Here is an 18721-nt window from a genome sequence, read left to right as displayed (position 1 = left end):
TCACACACTAGACATAGCACAGAGATTTCCCATTTCACTAAGGAATGCAAAAACCTTCCAGCTCCTGTTGACACCAGTTTTCCAGCTCTGCACTATCTCACTCAGAAAAGAAATGTCTGTACAATGAAAACAAGCACAACCACCAGTTATGGTGCTCTGAACTGCCATCACACAGAGCTCATTCAGGTCACCACAACTTCATGGTCAAGTACATAATCTCTGTTTCATGATTTTGTTAGCATTACACTTGACCAAATGGGGTCTATCAATTTCCTTTGGACAATGTCTGATAGAATTCAGAGGAAGTTTTTTTCTGAATCAAGAAAAATTTATCAGAGCAGTCTGCCTACACTTCATGGTTATGGTGGCAGCAAAAGCATGCTCAGAGCCTCCCAAAGGAGGAAGCCTCCCCCAGACATCTCACCAGCACCAGCTCGTGGCTCCTGAGGGCAGCAAGGGCTCGCTGCTGGGTGCTGGCAGAGGGTGGGCTCATCAGGGCTGGGCTCAGCCACTGCTTGCTCTGATACAGTTCTTCTCAAGAAGACCCAGAAGGTTCAAAGAACATGACCTTCAGTTATTATGAACATCCATCAGCTTCATGCGGCCATATATATTCCTCTTCCAAATGGATTAACACAGGGCAAATCCCCCATAAGGACACTAAAATCCATCTGCAGCAGCTCTGAGTTTGGTAGGAATTGTGTGCTTCTTCTCTCATGGCAGGTCACCCACAAGACTGAGCAGGCCTAAATCCTAATCTATTTTGCAATGAAAGTATTGTGTGAAGCATGCAGGATCTGGCCTCAGGGTGGACTGGTAAAAAAACCAAACAAAAGTCAGGCCACTACCCCATTAATCCTCATTACAGATGTTACCAAGGAGGAAACCTTTCTTGGATATCTGCATTTCTGTGTTATCCCTTGCCCTTGGATCAACTCATTTTGACTTTCAGCAATTGGGGTGTTCACAAAGGAATAAAAAGTTATACAACTGACCCAATCTTCTGTTAGAGTAATGAGAAAATCATGTTGTTTTGTTGGTGGGTTTTTTGTTAAATCACAGCCTTTGCTATTCACTAACAATCAAGTGCTGAAGAGCCAATAATTTCCAAAAGGAAATGTAAACAACTTTCTCTGAGGAAGGACTGCATACAGTAAGCTGGAACCTCCTTCAAGTTAATTGCAACACAGTTCACTAATGAAACTTTCCATCTATTAAATCTTAACAGGCATAACTATAAAAATGGCGCCAAGCTTTCTCTCCTGCCTAGGAATGTCCCAGACAGCATCTGCAGAGACTTTCACACTTATTGTCTTTGCAGGGATAAGCTATTATCCCTAAGCAGCAATGGCAACACACCAGTTATGTGGTTCACAAATTAATTTGAGCACTGTAGCTGGCTGCAGCAAAGACCACAGCAGTGATACCTGGTCCTTGCCAAGTACTGCGCAGCAGATCTGACCCAAAGTGCTCTGAAGCTGACAGGAATCATCTTCCTTTGCTTGCATTGAGTTCAAGATTAGGGTCAGGATGGGCAAGGACATGACCTACACTTCTGCCAAGACCTGTGGTCACTTTAGAGGCAAAAAATTTAAATTCTACAGCTTCACACCTGTTTAAAAGAGAACACACTGTACATCTCTCCTGGCACACAGCATCTTGCAGAGACCACCTTTGCTTGTTTGCGCTCCTGTAGAACATCCTGATCCACTACTGCTCTTTGTCTTACATTTAATTTCCTCTCACCAAAACTTGTAGCTGCTCAGACTCTTAACTGACACCTGTGTTTCTCATCTGCTAGAGTTACCCAGGATCATCTGCTGCATGACATCAATGTATTTTTAAGCCTTGCTTTTCTACCACCTCCTCCATGTTTTCAGCTGTCCTTTGCTCCTTATCTACAAAGCATTAAGAGTGACCCAGAACACATGGATTCATTCACTCCTGAATACTTTAGTGACTGTTTTATAAAAGAGTAAAACAATTGTGTCCTGGTTGACCTGAGACTTACGGTCCAGAGAGGAAAAACATCCTATAGGTCTTTTCCTCTGTTCAGTGAGACTACTGAAATTTTATGTGGAAGGCTTTTTAAAAGCTGTCCTGAACTATTTTGTTTCCTACTGAAAATAGGAATCTGCACTCAACGTCAATTTTTCATTTAAGAGGAATGACAAAAAAATTGGCTTGCAGCAACTGCTTGTTTATATTATTAAAAATATTAATGCTCAGCTATATCTTTCATCTTATTAAATAATCCTAGAGTAATTGCATGGCTGCTAGGTGCCATAGATATGAAGCCGAAGTGTTCTGGAAAAGGAGGTAATTGCAAAAAGGAGGACTGGAGCTAGAGAGTGGGGGGAAAAAATCCTGTACTGCTTTTATTTTAGTAACAGATTCTAGCATCACATGCCTTGAAATAGCTTTTATATTTTTACAGAGATGGGGGAAGAAGTGGTTGCTGATCTTGTACTCCTGAGAATTTCTCTGGAAACGTTTTGTTGATCAAGCCTTGGCAGCCCATCAGCACCTCAGTTCAGGGCCAAACACTGAGATGAACCATTAACAGTTCACTAATGAGGTCTGGATCTAGCAAATGCTTCCTATGGAAAGTTATAGTGCCATCCACAAAACAGATAAAGCACCTCTTGAACTCTGAGATCCAGTAACTGGCCTGTATATTCCAAGTACAAGCCCTAAAGTGCTTCCCAAGCTTTTCCACCTCTAAGAATGACCCAGGCAAGTTGTACATAAATGTTATATACTAGCATGACACTGAATTACCCATGATATTAGAGTATTCCCTTGGCAGGACAGCTATGCAATCAGAACCGGTCCACACAAGTTCAAAGTGAATCATCCTCTGCCTAAATTCCTTCACTTGAAGGGGCAAGCAATCAGGTAATGGTAGAGTGGAGCTTTTTCCCTTTCCAAGGTCAGCATCATCTTTTAGTCTAGCACATGAAATTAACTGTTGCTGGTGAGTATCCTGGACCAAGCAAACTTTGCAGACATTTGGCTCATAAGGAACCAAGCTGAGAAGCAGTTCAAAAGGCATAGCAAAGCACTTGGCTCCTGCTGCAAGGCTTTTGTGAGAGCAACTGGGAATGAAAATTGCTAAAATAAAATCAAAGAGGGTATCCTTAGATTTCATCTGGAACCCTCTCTTGTCTCCTTCAATTTTTCATGTTGGAGCTGCCTTTATTTTCTGTGTTTGTTGCACAGCACACAGTGCATTTTGGCAGTGAGCAATACGTAAAAAGAATTCCATTTGAATTATTTTGATCATTCATTACCTATCCATAGGATAATATCAAGGCATTTCCAGTTGTATTTGGAATAGAGATACTAAGAAGTGAGATAATTATCCAGCACAGCTCTATTCTCATCCCATTAGCCAATTCTGAAGTATAAATTAAAGTAATGCTAATAAAGGTAATTGAGATGAGAGATTAACCCCATCCAAATTTCTACAGCCATTAATTTCTTCCCACTATACAAATGCAAACCTACCACTGCAACCCCACCAGCAACCAACAGGTACCCTACTCACATCCAACCTCAGCCAAAATGTATGTGGCATTTCTTTTTGCTTAGCACCTTTGGTTTGTACTCTTGTACAGTTTCATTCTTTCATTCCTTCAAACTTGCAGTTGCAATTCTGTTGAGTGGACCAAACATTCCCTCAGAGCAGAGGCACTCCATGAACCAGGGAGACACTGCAGCAAGAGCAGCTGATGGGGCTGACACGGGAGGAGCAGAGCCTGCCTGGTGTGGGGCAGGTCTGGCAAGGAATAGCACTCAAATTCCTCTCCCAGATCACTGCAATGTATCACCACCTCTCTCTCACACAGTGTCTGCACACAGCATTGTCACATAGGCTAATCCCTGGTTTGGATGTTGGGCCTTGGGCTCTGAGTGACATCCAGTGAACTGGGAGGTGTCTGGTGGCCAGAACCTGCACGACCCACGTGCCATAAGTTCAGCTGGTTTGCTCCCCAGCCAAGGCCCACTTTCTCCCAGGATGTCTTTGTCTTCTCTTGAGAGTGAGACAATTCTCTGCACCATGGGAACCAGGACAACGTACACAAGAAGGGAAGCTAGTGAATGACCTGTTTAAGTTTCTTAAGCAAAAGTTGCTGAAAAATAAAGAAGAAGCAAAGAATGGGGAATAAAAATTGTTTCTGCTAATTATCTCACCCAGTGAAACTACCAAGCTAGCAGAGAGTTAAGAAAAACTCTGAAGGAAAATGAAGTCATACTTTAATGAAGAATTTCTGCATTTAAAAAATACCTACCTCCATACAGAATAAGCAAATTATTGTGAACCATCACAAGTATATAATTTTTTCAGCTTTTGTTCAAACTTTTCATCCCAGAACCATTTTAAGTTGATTGCATTCTCTTTTAAAACTTAGGTGGAAGGTCTTTAGATATTCTGAATCCCTACATGGAATCCTATCACAATGAGAACAAATGCAGTATGAACAGACACTGCAAGAATAACTGATAACAGTAATATCACCATGCTTACACAGACAGACATGCTACAGCTGGGCACTCCTTACTCTGATGATTGCGTGCCGAAGACCAAAGAGAAACAGAAATAATTTTTCTTAACCAAGACTTGAATGAGTACTTGAAACTTCAACTTTTCCTTGTTATCTCTGCTAGAGTCCCTACAATTATATGTACACTTCTTTTTGTTATGTTTCATGACAGCATCCCAGAAACTATGAATAACAGCGTGGTAAGATTTTTTAAAGGATGTGCATATTTTTAAGGAAAATGAAAAATAGGATAAGGCTGTGGTGTTCAACCTTTACTATACTGCATGATGGATATAGAGCAGCTCTGCAAGAATTTATGAATACTACATGCTGACCTGGTTATTGAAATGTTTATTGTTTGACTATATTGACTTAAATCAACAGGACTGTTGCAGAAATAGGGAGAAATCACTCAAAATAAGATGCCCCAATATAGCTTCTTAGAACTAGTTAAGAAAAAATTTCCCAAAGTATTTCCTGTGAAGATTCTACCTCCTGAACAAAGCAAGGGTATAAGTCTTTCCTGCCACATGAAGCCACATTTGGAAGCAGAACAAGGAACACTCATGTTCTGTATAGATAGGAAGCCAACAGGGAGTTGTTCACACAGGGGACATCTGCCAAAGCATTTAGACTTCATGCTTTGTTTGAGCCTAGAAATTGATAAATTTATAGGCAAGACAGAGACAGGTAGAATTTCAAAGTTATCTCTTTTTACTTCAAATTTTAAATCTATGCAGCTAAATAAAAATACTTGGCCATTACCAGAGTTTTAATTTGAACATGTCCCCAGGTTTATGAGCCCAGGTCAGTGTCCTGGCCTACTGCACTGTTCTCAGCATTCATATTTGCTACATAAGTGAAAACAAAACATCTGCCAATCACTCACATTAAGCCAGAACTTGGAGCTACAACAATGTGATTTAAAATAAAAATCAGCTTTTGTGTTTGGTTTTGTTTGATTGCTTTTCCTCACAAACGACTCTGTTGTTTCAGTAAAAGAAAAAATATTTCGTGTAAATATTGCTGTTAAATTATTAAGTTTTGTGGGTTATTTCTGTAATACATGACAGAAAATGAGACTTCCAATTTGTAGCTGAAAATTATTACAATTACTTGATTACAAAGATACAACATACTAAAAGCATATGATAAAGAAAATTGTTACTAAATTTTGAATTTGGAACTATTCTTTCATTTCAGAGGATTATAATTTTAATAAGACATTTTCTATTTGTGTAATTATTTATAGAGACCTTTACGTTCTTAGTGGTGTCAATGGAATGAAAGAAAATAAAATTATTATTTAGGAATTACTTAGTCATATCTCTCTGTATGTAATAAACAAGTTTTCATTCAAAGGAAAACCTTTTAGTGCACTTAGCACACATTCATTTGCTAAAAACAAAGAAGCAGCATATTGAGAAATCAAACTTCATTCAATGCAGTTATCAAAATTTCTGATGCAGCCACGAGGTATAGAACCCCACCAAAATGAGAAAACCAGCAGAGCACCCAGCAGCAGGCCCAGGGCTGTCAGACAGAACTAGGTGGCAGACACGTGTTGGGAAGCTGTGAGTGCTGGAGCCTTGCTTGCCCATCCCAGCCACAGCTGCTGAGGGCATCAGGAACTGGCAGGAGGTGAGGTCTGGCTGCAGACCAGCAGAGGACATTCCTAACAGAACAGCCTGTGCTGCTTCATAATTTTCTGGGTAATATGAAAGTCCTATCGCATCTAGTCAATCTCACTATCACCCTGATCATTAAACACTCCCTCTTGACTTCACCTCCCAGCAGGAATGGGCAGGAAGGGCAGCACAACAAGCCTGAACTGAACGAGGCATCCTTCAGTCTGTTACCCACGAGTGCCACCTCTGCCATCTGTTTTCCCTCTCTGGGTGGCTGCACTGCCCTCTGCAAAGGGCTGTACCCTGAAACCAGTCTGGGTGCAAAGCTGCACCAGGCTCAGCAATTTATGCAGAAAAACATTGTGTCAGATGACAGGAGAGCTCCAAAACCGGTGTGGGTAACATTGAGAGACCCGAGGACCCAGCTATCAGCCACAGGTACTACAGGAGGTCTCCAGGGGGCTGTCAGAGGGGCTCATCGCCCTCCTATGTGACACTTCCAGGAGAGGCACTCAACACAGAAAGCTTCAGATGGCAGCACCATTTGCAAGGTGTTGTTTGTGGGGCTTGGGAGAGTCTGGTACTTGTTCCCTCACACCCAGCCCCAAGCAGACAACTCTCATGCCCCCCCAGACATTCTGCAAAAGCTGTACTTTTAATAGCGCTTGCAAAAAGACTAAGGGTTTGCTTCTCAAATAAAGAAGGGATGAAAGGAACTTTCCTGGGGTTGTGCTGGCTCAATTCCTGTTTGATTGACTGCTCATGCTGTTGCAATGGTGGTTATTAGAGCTGGTAAAAAACACAATTTCTGTCCCACAGGAATTTCCTATACTTCAACATTTGTTTTCATTCTGAAGCAGCATTAAGTATTTCAAAATAATGAACACTTTTCATAGATTGAATGGCCCTGAAATAAATTAAAACATGTCATTGTGCATGTGTGCATGGGCACATTTTCAATCCAAAGGTCTAACCTCTCTTCTCCCCTAGCCAGTCACAAGGGTTTACAAGAGTTTTATTTCCAGATTCATCATGTCAGTATTCTAGCTGATTGCTATTCCTTGGGAAGACCAGAGTGCAGTGATGAGCTGTCACCACACTGCTATCCCCCCACTCCCTCCTTAGGTCCCCCAGTCTGTACAAACCCAAGATATCTTGGGAGCATAAAGGAATCATTTGAGGATTTCTCCAGAAAACTCAGAGAGCACTGAGCTAGCAAGAGCTAGATTCAACACACTTGTTTGCTTCCTGTCCTTTTGTGGCACACACTGAAGTGAGCAGAGCAGGTCATTAAAAATTGTGAACCTCAGTGTTCTTGGTTGTCACATGGCCATTTGGTTCTACAGATGGCCCAGGCAGCTCACAACAGTCTTTACCCAGAACTAGCACAATTGCACTTCTTGCCTAGCTGCAGTGCACAGTTAGTGACAAAATCCACCTTCTTTTATCTGACATGGCAGCGTTCTGAGGGAGGAGGAGGATGTGAGAGCCAGCAGCTGGCAGGAACAGGCATGTGATGACCTGCAGGGGTTCTCCAGCATGGCAATTCTGCCTTCTTCTTTCCTTCCCCTTTTAAAGCAACACATAGCCTCAAATGAACAAGTGACATTCTGTCCTCTCTAAGGACACGTGTGAAGGAAGCAACTGTCCCATCTCCACACCTTCAAGGTACCAGTGAGAACCTCGTCACCATTTTGCACCATTCACCCCTCAGTCACAGATCCTGCCATCCCTGGCTAAATCCTACAGCACTGAGGTTAATATTACTGCATCACAGCCTACTAGGTGGAATGTGGCTGCATGAGTGTCTCTTGGCTTAAAATAGTCTTTATGAAAAGCTTTACTTTAGGGAAATAATGGTAGCAAAGGAATGTCAGATTTTGCTCTCGTCGTTGAAGAACAAAATCTAACAAGGGTGGTTGTCAGCTATTATGCTTTTGTACTGAAAAATTGTACAACCCTTTTAAGTTACATATAATGATTTTATAGCCTTTTAACAAGAGGAGCACCACTGGGTAGAATTTTAACAAGAGAAGCAGGATTGGCAATTTATTAATTTATTTTAAAACAGCTGAATTCCCCAAGTTCTTCCTTGATTTAAGCCACAGCCTGTATTACAAACAGAAGGCATTATAAGCATCTAAAGTAGCCATGGTTTTGATAAAACTCTCTTAAGTAATGATGATCCTGCAGCATTCAGACAAGTCAGGGGTCAATATGACCTTATTTGCCTGGGCCTTTCATTAGGAGCACTCTTTCTGCAGTACCATACTTCTGGTACCTCTGAATACACAGAGGATTCATGCTTCAGTTCTGCATGTATTAAGAATGCAGCCATAGCAACTACTAGCATTAATGAACTATTTGCTTATGCAGTAATAATTAACTTCCATTACATTACTTTGTGTGATTACTTTCTTAATTGCCTGAATTATGCATCCATTTAATATTTAATAACCATTCTCAGAAATCAGACACTGGTAAAAAAAAACAAATTGCTCACAGTTTCCTTGCAATAATTAAGCTCACAAGAATAAATGAAACCTTTTAAAAATGAATGCCTTGTGATTATATCCTTGCATATAGAGCAAGATCCTAAATTAGCTATTTATTAAGTCTAAATTTAAGACCAAATAGTACATTTTTCACTTACGCCTTGGGAAATCAACCTATACAATACCTGACATCACCAGCATAATTAAGTGCCATCTATTTACTTTGAGAGTCACGAATTCTGCATTAGTATTTAGAACATTCAGAAGTGTGTGTGGGGAAATATTTTAAAATGCTTCCTTGGAAAAATAGCATCTTCTTTACCTGAGGTAGCTGCTTAGCTGTGCTTAAAGTACTGGAAAGATCTGTGAAGCATAAATAGCCTTCTGATGGGGAAGGTTGGGAAGGATTTTTTTTTTTGTCATGTTTTAATTTACATACAAACAATGGAAATACATTTATACAGCCTGAGGTCAGGCTTACCAAACAGGATGAAATTCATTGTTGTATATGAAAATAATGTTTACAATCAAAAACAAGCAGTCTGATCTATTTCTTTTTTCATGTTGTCATCTGTCTCTGAGCCCTCCTGCCCTGCTAGCACCCAAGCAAAGCCACATGCTGATTTGCAAAGTGATAATGCCATTACGTTATCTCACACCAGCTTTGTTTCCCAATGGTTTGCAATGCAGTCACCAGCTTAAATAAAATGTACAACTGTTATATTGGACATTGTTTTGATGAATAGAGTCTACTGAGCTGGACAAGACTGGTGACCTGCTGTAAGGTTTTTATATTTTGCCTTTTTTGCTCCCTTAAGTTGAATTTGCAAAACTGCTCTGCTATTCCACATTGATTATGGCAGCTGTGTACAGATGTGTTTATCTGAACCACAACACAGCTCTGCTGAAGCTGCAGGGATACCAGCACAGAACGCCCTCTCTTTTCCCAGCCATATGCACTACAAATGAAGTGTGCACAACAAAAATCATTCTGGGCATCCTGCACCCAAATACGCCTAATCCAATACAGAAAATAACTGAAGGGCTAATTTGCCAAGAGGTGGGAGAAGGAGGAGAGCCTGCTCTTCCCCTTGCCCATACAAGTGGATAATTTTCAGTGAGATGCACAAGAAGCTGCAGGGAGCCAGGGAGGCAGTGAGGGACAGCTCCCATTTGGGGTGTCAGGAGCCAGCCACAGCTGCAGCCCCGAGTTCCCAAACTGAGCTGAGTTGATGCCAGTCTCACTGGCTGTTGCTACAGTGGGCAGCATCATTAGGATTTGCTTTTTAAATGATCTCTCAGCCTGTAAGTCTGAGAGCTGCTAGCAAAGCAAGGTTAGAAAGAAAATGATGGCAGCATGTTGATGCTTCACAGACCTCATGATAGTTTCCGTCTGTCATTATTTACGTCTGACTAGATGCGTCATGTCAGCTACCTAGAAGGCACTTTAATATGAAGCTCTTGTTTTCCTCTGCTTTTTCACATCCAGACTGGGTATTATTATTTTTTTTGCATCACTACACTTAGGTGAAGCTTGCTTCAATCTCTCTGTAATGACACACAAAGAAATAAAAATTGTTTAGCTCATGTTATTATACATGCTTCTATTCTAACAGACCTCTTTGACATTGTTCACAAAATGGTGAATTTAAATCAATAAACAGACATCTATCAAAAGGTCAACTTAATTTTATTCTTTCAGCTTTTTTACCAGTATTTTAAGCAAAATAATTTCTCCCTTTAGTTTTCAGTAAATATTCTACTAGTGGGTTACAGCAGCAATTGGTAATTTTAATGGTTGATGGTATTTAGTAGTTCAATTAACATTTCATTAATACTGCTTTCTAATGTGATGAGTTCTGTCAGAGTCAATGTAAATAAGGTTACAGCTATCAAGTATATGTCAGTTTTGCCATTATACTACCTCTTGGCAATTCAGATTCAGAGGATTTACTGGCACCGGTTTGGGATGAAATGTGTAATTCACTCCTGAGTAATACAGCCCTGAATTCCACCCGAGAACTTTTTACAGTGATAGCACCTCATGTGATGGAGAAGGACCCAGTCCTCCCAGGCTTCTGGCAGACAAAGCTCTAGCTCAGAGATAAGCTGTATCTAAGCATGTGTTACCATCCCAAATGGACGTTAAAACCCAGCCCTCTGCCATTTACCAGGGAGGTACTCAGCCACAACAATTTTATTTGTGTCCAAAAACAGCAGTTCAATCACTCTGTGGCCAGACTTTGCTGAATAACCATATGAACTTATTAATACAACCTTTTCTAATCCTTTAACTCATCAAGCCTGTGGTTCTGTCTTCTCATCTTGCCCTCTGTGAAATCTAGTGACAAGCTTTTTGCATGCTTTCATTGATCTGATCTGTGAGGGACCTTGCACACTCTTCAGTACAATAAAAAAAATTAACCACTTAATCATGCCAAAAATTATTCAATAATATTTGATCTGCTGTGTTTTGTTCACTTTTGTTTAAATTTTACACATTAGAAAATACCTTTAACGAGTTAATGGTATACTTGCATTGTGTACACTTTAGACTTTTTTATTATTATATTGCTTTCTTAAAAGTAAAACTGGAAGGGTAAACTATTTTTGTTTTATTAGTATCTCACATTATGATCGTTAAAATTTACTAGGTCCTCTAGGCTTTGGTAAATATTACTTATACAAAAGAAACTTTCAAGGTCATCAAGTTTTCCCACTTGTCCTCTCAAAGAGAAGTTTTATTTGTTTTCTAATAGGCAAATTAGCATTATCAAATCAAAAAGTATTTTCTCTTAATCATTAAAATAACATCTACCTTTACAGGGGCTCCAGACAACCAAACAAAAGATAATGTTTTCCCAAAGTTACAAGCACAGCTAGCTCATCTATTCATTGAGTTGAATTCAATGGGCACAGTACATACATTTCTGGGTTCCTGGAAAGCCCACATACAGGTCACAATTATTAAAAGAGTGCTGGATTTTTGCCATTCTCCAAGAAATCTGCTTAAAGGAATTTTAAGCTCAGAATAATGTATAAATGGCTCACTTCACATGGCAGTTATTCATATCTTTGTAATTTGATGAGTTGCCTAAATCATAGGATCTCTTTCTCTGTTGCTCAGTTGGGTGACATTAACCCTACAAAGACTGCTGATTTGTCTCCATGGACAAGGCCCTAATGGTTAACTCTTTGGGAAGCATTAAATAGGTTTTCCTTTACTCCTGAAATAACTGATAGGGCTCTGACTGAACTTCGTGCACAGGAGCTTAGCCTGCTTTCCCAGCATCATAGCAGGGAGAATCACATCATCATAAACATAGTGAGAATAAGCTCTTATTTATGGACAGACTGAAAGGTTTTCACAGGAATTAAAGCCATTTTCCAATACTGGCTCTTAAAATGTGAAAAGAAATATAAACTGAAGATGAACCTGCTCACTATCAACAAGACAATTACACCCAATCTCCTTTGTATGTAGTTTATGGAGACAACACCTGTATTTTTTCTGAAGCAACTTTATTTCACCTCGTATTTGGATCTCATTAGTAAAGGTTAATACAGCAATACAGTTAGCTCCTCATGCTTATCATTTACCTCATGTGATCTGCATGTGCCCAGTGTTTTCTGGGCAATATCTGTTATAATTACTGGACAGCACCAAGTGACACCAACAGCTCTGGATGTCCCTAAGGTCTGTAGATTATAGATTGGGTTGTTCTTGACATTTTTATGGGTTTGGTTTTCAGGTTTTGGGGTTTTTTTTCCTCACAAATGCTGCCATGAAAAGGGTCTGAAATGAGCAGAGTGATTCCCAGGATTTCAAGACTGCACTGGAGTCCTGCATTTCAGAACTCCGATGGTGTTCCCAGATCAGTGCCAGATCCCCATGAGAGCAGGCAGACCTGTGTGAGGCAGGATGGGGACCTTTCGTGAGCAGAAAACAGCTTCTCCATTTTCCCTTTCACCCGGAATTAATGCTTGGCTGAAAAATAACTGGCAGACCCCGCTAAAAAACTGCTAGGTGCTAAAATAACCTATGAAAACCTGTATTTTCATTTAAAGTCCAAGAGCCTTCTAAATCAAGCTTTCTCCTTTGTTTAACTTTCTCGCCTTTGAAATTCAAATGCGGAGCTGCTTCAACTTTTTACCGGCTCCATACGCTAAGCATGTCTCAAGTTCTTCAGCATCTCTTACGCCGGGAATGGACAGACTGCAAAGCACCAGTGATACGTAATTTGCGAGTTCAGGCGGTGGCTCAAGCCCCGCGTTCTGCCCCGTTCCGCCGCGCTGGGCGGGAGCGCATCCCGCCGGAGCTGCGGGCGGTAGGTGGCAGCCGAGCCCCTGGCTCCCAGCGCCGTCCTCCGGCACCGCATCCTTCCCGGGAGCAGGGCGAAAATGCCGTCTTTTTAAAGGTATCATTTCCAAAACGATCCTTTCCGAGGCCTCGGGCTGTACAGGCAATAATGGATAGTAATAGGTTTTGGATGAAGAGCCCAAAAAGCCCTTAAACTGTTGCCCGAGTTCTGAGTTTGTACGGATCCCAGGTTTTTGGGGATTGCTCTAAACTTATAGGAATGTTTTCTGATGTAAAGAAGTGCCATAATTGTCCAGGACTGTCCTGAGGCAGTATACAGGGGATTTACCCTGCCCGGAACAGAGACAGCCCCCTCCCAGACAGGGCATGGCTGGGCACATCAGTAATATTTAATTTGACCTGCCCACATGCACACTGCTGGGCTAAAGCCAGAGCCCCTGTTTCACACACAAAAGACAAAAAAACCCACCACCTCCCACTGAATTAATGTTTCATTTCCTTGTCTACACTGCACACACTGAGGAAAGCAATTTAGGATCATCTCAATCTTTTTCCTGCTATTGAAGTGGCAAATATCATTAAACATAAGTGTCTAGCATCCAGGAAAAGTTACACAGCAGCACAGATATGTCACACTTGCAGCAGGACTATTAATCAAAGAGGCACTCTCCATGCACACACAGGCCTCTCAGTACATCTCCTAATGGGTCAGCATCAGTTGTCTCATATAGCAATATTCAGCAATACTCCAGTGACAGATCTGACCAAAATTTGGATTCATTCTTCATAAAATATTGGCAGCTCCATGAAGCCATTTTCTAAGTAAGAGTCTTTTACTGTATTCATCACCACATGCATCAAGTAAGCCACCATTAAACTGAGAAAGAAAAACATATTTGAATTTCTAGAATCAAAAGAAAGTGCATCTCTTGTTATGTCTTTAAATGACTGAATGCTGCTAACCCACTGGCCCTCCCAATCTCACTTTCTGTTCATGCAAGATTTTTTTCTCATGTTACTTGTTCAAACATGAGGAACTTCTGGAGAACAAAGTAAGGAGAGGTGGTACATTGCTATTTCATTTTCACATGGATCATTCCGATTTCTTCACTATGCTGTAAGAGCCATAAGTTTAATTTTAATTCTATGGGGAAATACAGTAGCTCTGGGAAACCATTTTTTCCTCTTATCTTTCCTGGGACCTTACCTTGAATAAAAGTTTTGAATTCTTCTTCTGTGTTTTGTGAACACAGAAGTGACCTAACTAAAGAACTCCACAGCTGTTAATTAGCTTGTATTACTCAGCAGAAACATATAAAGAACACAAGGAAACTTGACTTCTCAGAGTGATTGAGAGTACCTTGAATTTGGAACATGAATTTTGTCACAAACTGCAATGAGATGATGCAACCCAGCAAATGCAGAACAAAGTATCAGGCCCATCTGATATCCAAAATTATCTCTTTTGAAGGTGTGTTTCTACAAGGATTGGTATAAGTTTAATCAATTAAAGCTTAGAAATATTAAAGGGCTGACTGAGGACATTGTCTCTGTTCCAGAAATATTTAATCAAGGGGTCAAGAAAGTGAACTGAGGTCCTTGTTCTATAGGTAGAACAAAAAACAAGAAATTGAAGTGCTGCTCCATGAGTAATACTGTGAAATACAGTGATAACACAGGCAGACCTGGGCAAACTATTACTTTAAAAGAAAAATTTATCCAAGAAAATTGAAGAAAAAACTTTATGCTACTGTAGAGTAGTACTTTTAATTACAAAAATAAAAGAAATATTAATAATGTTTATTCTTTAAATTTTGCTTTATCCTAGACCTATATGACATTTCAAAACTTACAGTGAAAGTTTTGAAATATGAAGAGGATTCGCCTTGTAACAAAACAGTTTAAGCTGCAAACTCAACTCACCAGCTGTGACATAGTGCTATAAACTGCTCAGAAGAGTTTATCATTGGGAGATCAGAGCCTTTTGTTTTAAGCCTTTTTGGTTTTTGGCTACAAACCTCTGGCCCTGCCAAAAGGCAATCAGGGACCATCAAGTGGGAACAACAAACTCCAGATAAAACTAAAAGCATTCAGATTCATACTCAGTCCTGAGCTGACAACTTTTGATGATGGGAATTCTACCATATTCCAGTTAAACTGGTCTATATATGACTGGGTGAGCATCTGCATCTATTTATACTGGGAAGTAGAAAGGTCAAGAAAATGAAACAGACTTCTAGTAATTTATCTTATTACCTTTACTAGCACAAAAGCTATTTAAATGTCCATTATCACCTTTCCAAAAAGAAGAATGCACCATAGCCATGCCGGTATTGCTGATCAACACGTGAAAACCTAGGCTTACATGAACGTTATCACATTTGCATCATCCAGTACAAACAACCCAGCAAAATATAGACATTCTACAATTCAGAGCTGATAAAATAGTTCAGAGCCAGAAGACCATGACATATGTGGTCAGGGTTTTCCAGAGAGCACATAACCTGCTAGGTGGAACACCTGTTCTACTGGCTCCTACATGAGCCGGTGGATGTGGAACATCCTCTATGTTACCAACCAGTTTGCAAAGAGTACATGTCACAGGTACAGGACACATGGAGACAGACATTAATCATTAAGTTTAGGCAAAGCATGCCACTGCAGGTTTAAGTTTTCCCATCACTAAAACCATAGGAGGAACTTATTTATTGTCCTAAGCAGAAACATCTAGTCCTTCTTGTAATCACATTTGTCATGCAACTATCTGTTCTTTCCAGGCAATGGGCGCAGGTTTTAACAAGCTAAACTCTAATTTGACACGTCCTCATATCCTTCACTGTGAGAACAAAGCAGAAGAAGGAGTCTCTCGAGAGGCTGCAGAACCAAAGTCCTTCCCTCTCCATCAGGGTAAGGAATTTTAGATCAACTGTACCTTTTTATGTTTGATGCTCAGCCCTTTCTTCTTTCCATGCACATCTAATATCCACTCCACACAGCTTTCATAATTTTTGCAGCAGCCAACGCAAAAGAAATGGTGAATTTAGTATTTATCTCCATTTTATTCAACAGGCACATTCTGATTTGCGTAAAAAGGCGTAATATTGAAAAAAACTAGTAGGCAGATTCAAGAAAACACTCCTTACTCACCTCAGCTACTGTTTCACAGGCTTTACACACATTGCACATCATCCTTGCTCCCTCTCCATCTTCCTAAAACTTGCATTGTCATGTTTGTCACTGTTAAGTAAGAAACAGCACAGACTCCCCAGAAGGCTGGTTTGCTCAGCAGCTCACCTTACTGCCAATTCTCTCTCTTTATACACTGCTCTGATACAGATAGACCAGATTGGTCAATTAGTTAATACATTTCACCTGACTGGTTAATTAACAAAACACCTTTCTTATAAACAATCTTTGAGAAAAAACAGAGAGTAGGAAAACAACACCTGCAGGTTGTTGATAGTAACAAGCTATCATTGTTTCTCTTCAACTCCCTAAAGCCTCACAAGCTGATTCTGGAAAACTTAACTAGTTTTCTTGCTCTCTGACCATGCTGTCACATCCACAATGTTTGCTATACACATCAGGCTACTTTGTTGTTCTCATCCCTCAGTCAGATTTCTCTTCAATCCTAAGCAGCACCATTCATGTAAATCAGCACTCCTTAGGAAACAGGTAAGGAAATGAGTGCTTGATCTACAATTCTTAGATAGTATTCAATTTATTGGAATTGACTGAGCAATACTTGATCTCTCTAATTGAATAATTATGTAGTGAAATGAATGCTTATATGCAGTAATACGTGCAGTCAATACAGATGACTGACTTTAGAAAAAAAATAAATGCATGAAGGAGGATGCATTTATTATTTTTTGCCAAAAATATATTTATCTACATATTTATATATTTGGAGGAGGGTCTTACCAAAATCTTTGATTTCCATCTGTGAATACCTTCTTGCATAACTTCAGAAACTCTGATTTCCTTGAACACTACTCCTGTTCACAAGGAATTAATTTCCTGCTACTGATATATGCTCAGAGATTCCAGCATCAATCACATTTGAATTTGCACTGCAAGCACTTGTAGATGCATTAACATTAAGACTACATGAGACTGGAGTAACAGGCTTGCTGTGCTATCAGAGTCCTTTCTCTGTAATGATCTTTGCACTCAGTATTGGATAACGAGAAATCGAAGTCCCAGTAGCCTGCAATTGGTGTATGAATTGTCTGCTTGCATCCCCCTCATAGATCTCTGACAGGGCTCAAAGAGTCAGTCTATAGACCCTGCTCTCTCAAATCCACTTACCAGTCTCAAGCAGAGAGCAAAGGCAGTCACAACTGAAACTACAGGACAAACATGTACAGTATTTCCAACAAAGCTCTTGCAGTCTCCAGCACTTTTTCAAGAGATTTCTCAAGCTTGTTAGGGTTTCTACATCTGGCCCTCCTTGACCTGGCATTTCATCCAATTATTTGTCCGTTCTCCCCCAGACCCTCTGCACAGCTTTAGCAAGGTACACTATTCCCTTCTGAAAGAGATGCCTTCACCTGCTCTCAATCAGTTTCCACAAGCTTCATTCAATGGCCCTTAACTCCTGCGCTGAAAGAGGCAATGACAGATCCATCCCTCTCTACCCAATCACGTTTTTTCTTAACCTATCATTAACCATCCTTGGCTGGCTTTTTGCAGCCTACTCAGCCCTTTGCACACACACTCCTCTCCCACTTCTGAATCTTCCCATCTTAATGCATCCTCATGGAGATTAGCAAGTCAGACCCACTTGTAGTGCCCAAGGTAAAGGGGAGCCATAGATTTATATGGCTGCATAATCACATTATCTGTTTTGTTCTCTGGTCCTTTCTTCATAATTCCTAAAATTTGATTTGCTTTTTAGCCTGCTGTCAAGCACAGGCTGATGTTTTCATGGAACTATCCATCATAGCCCAAGGTCTCACTCCTGAGTGGCAACAGACAGCTTGGAGCCAATCATTTTATATGTGAAGCTAGGATTGTTTTTCCCCACATGCATCACTTCACATTTATCTACACTGAATTTCAGCTGCTATTTTATTGCCCAGTCACACAGTCTCTTCAGATCCTTGTGTAATTCTTCACAATCTGCCTTCATCCTCACTACCTTGAATAATTGTGTATCAACAGCAAACTTAGTCACCTCACTGCTCTCCTCCCTTTCCAAACCCATTTATATACGTTCTCATAAACAGTGCAGAATCCTTGGAACACTACTGCCAAACACCATCTGCTGCAGTTACCAAGCACTGACTCCCCTGTCTATTTTAAGGAATTATCTCTCTGTGAAAGGACTTCCCTCTAAGACTTCTTAATTTCCCTAATTTTGGTGAGGGGGAGTGTTAAAAATCTATCAGAATTTCAGGTAGAAGATAACTTAAACACTCCTTCCCTTCAGCTTATTGACTCTTTCAAATGAACAACTCCAAACTTTTTTCTCCATTAATATCAATCTATAGAAAAAGTGCTTTTAAAAAGTTTTAATTTCAAAGAAGGGGGAGGGACAATGCCAATCAGATGAAAGAGGAAAGAAAAGAGGCAGGAAAACCAGTTTTCCCTTCAACTCCAAGACTGAAACTTGTTTCCTGTCTGACCCAATGGCCTGACTGCTGTAATCTTCCATTTCTTAAACCACAACAAACAGTCTGGTGAGTGGTAGAGCTAATCCAGGCTGGTTTCAAATTATTTTTTTCT

The 18721-nt window shown here is 40.3% G+C and overlaps 1 long non-coding RNA gene across 1 annotated transcript in view; it reads right to left on the bottom strand.

Moving 5' to 3' along the window:
- The window catches only part of LOC135308838 (uncharacterized), a 30912-nt gene extending 14598 nt beyond the window's left edge, over positions 1-16314 (bottom strand). Inside the window, exon 1 of the long non-coding RNA XR_010369191.1 lies at positions 16139-16314. This is a non-coding gene — a long non-coding RNA (uncharacterized LOC135308838). The remainder of the gene's footprint in view (positions 1-16138) is intronic.
- Positions 16315-18721: the final 2407 nt, after the last annotated feature.

This window comes from Passer domesticus, chromosome 10 (assembly GCF_036417665.1).
Source record: "Passer domesticus isolate bPasDom1 chromosome 10, bPasDom1.hap1, whole genome shotgun sequence".
Classification (NCBI taxonomy): Eukaryota; Metazoa; Chordata; class Aves; order Passeriformes; family Passeridae; genus Passer; species Passer domesticus.
The sequence above is the reverse complement of the archived record's forward strand: the minus strand, read 5'-3'. Positions and strand labels throughout refer to the sequence as shown.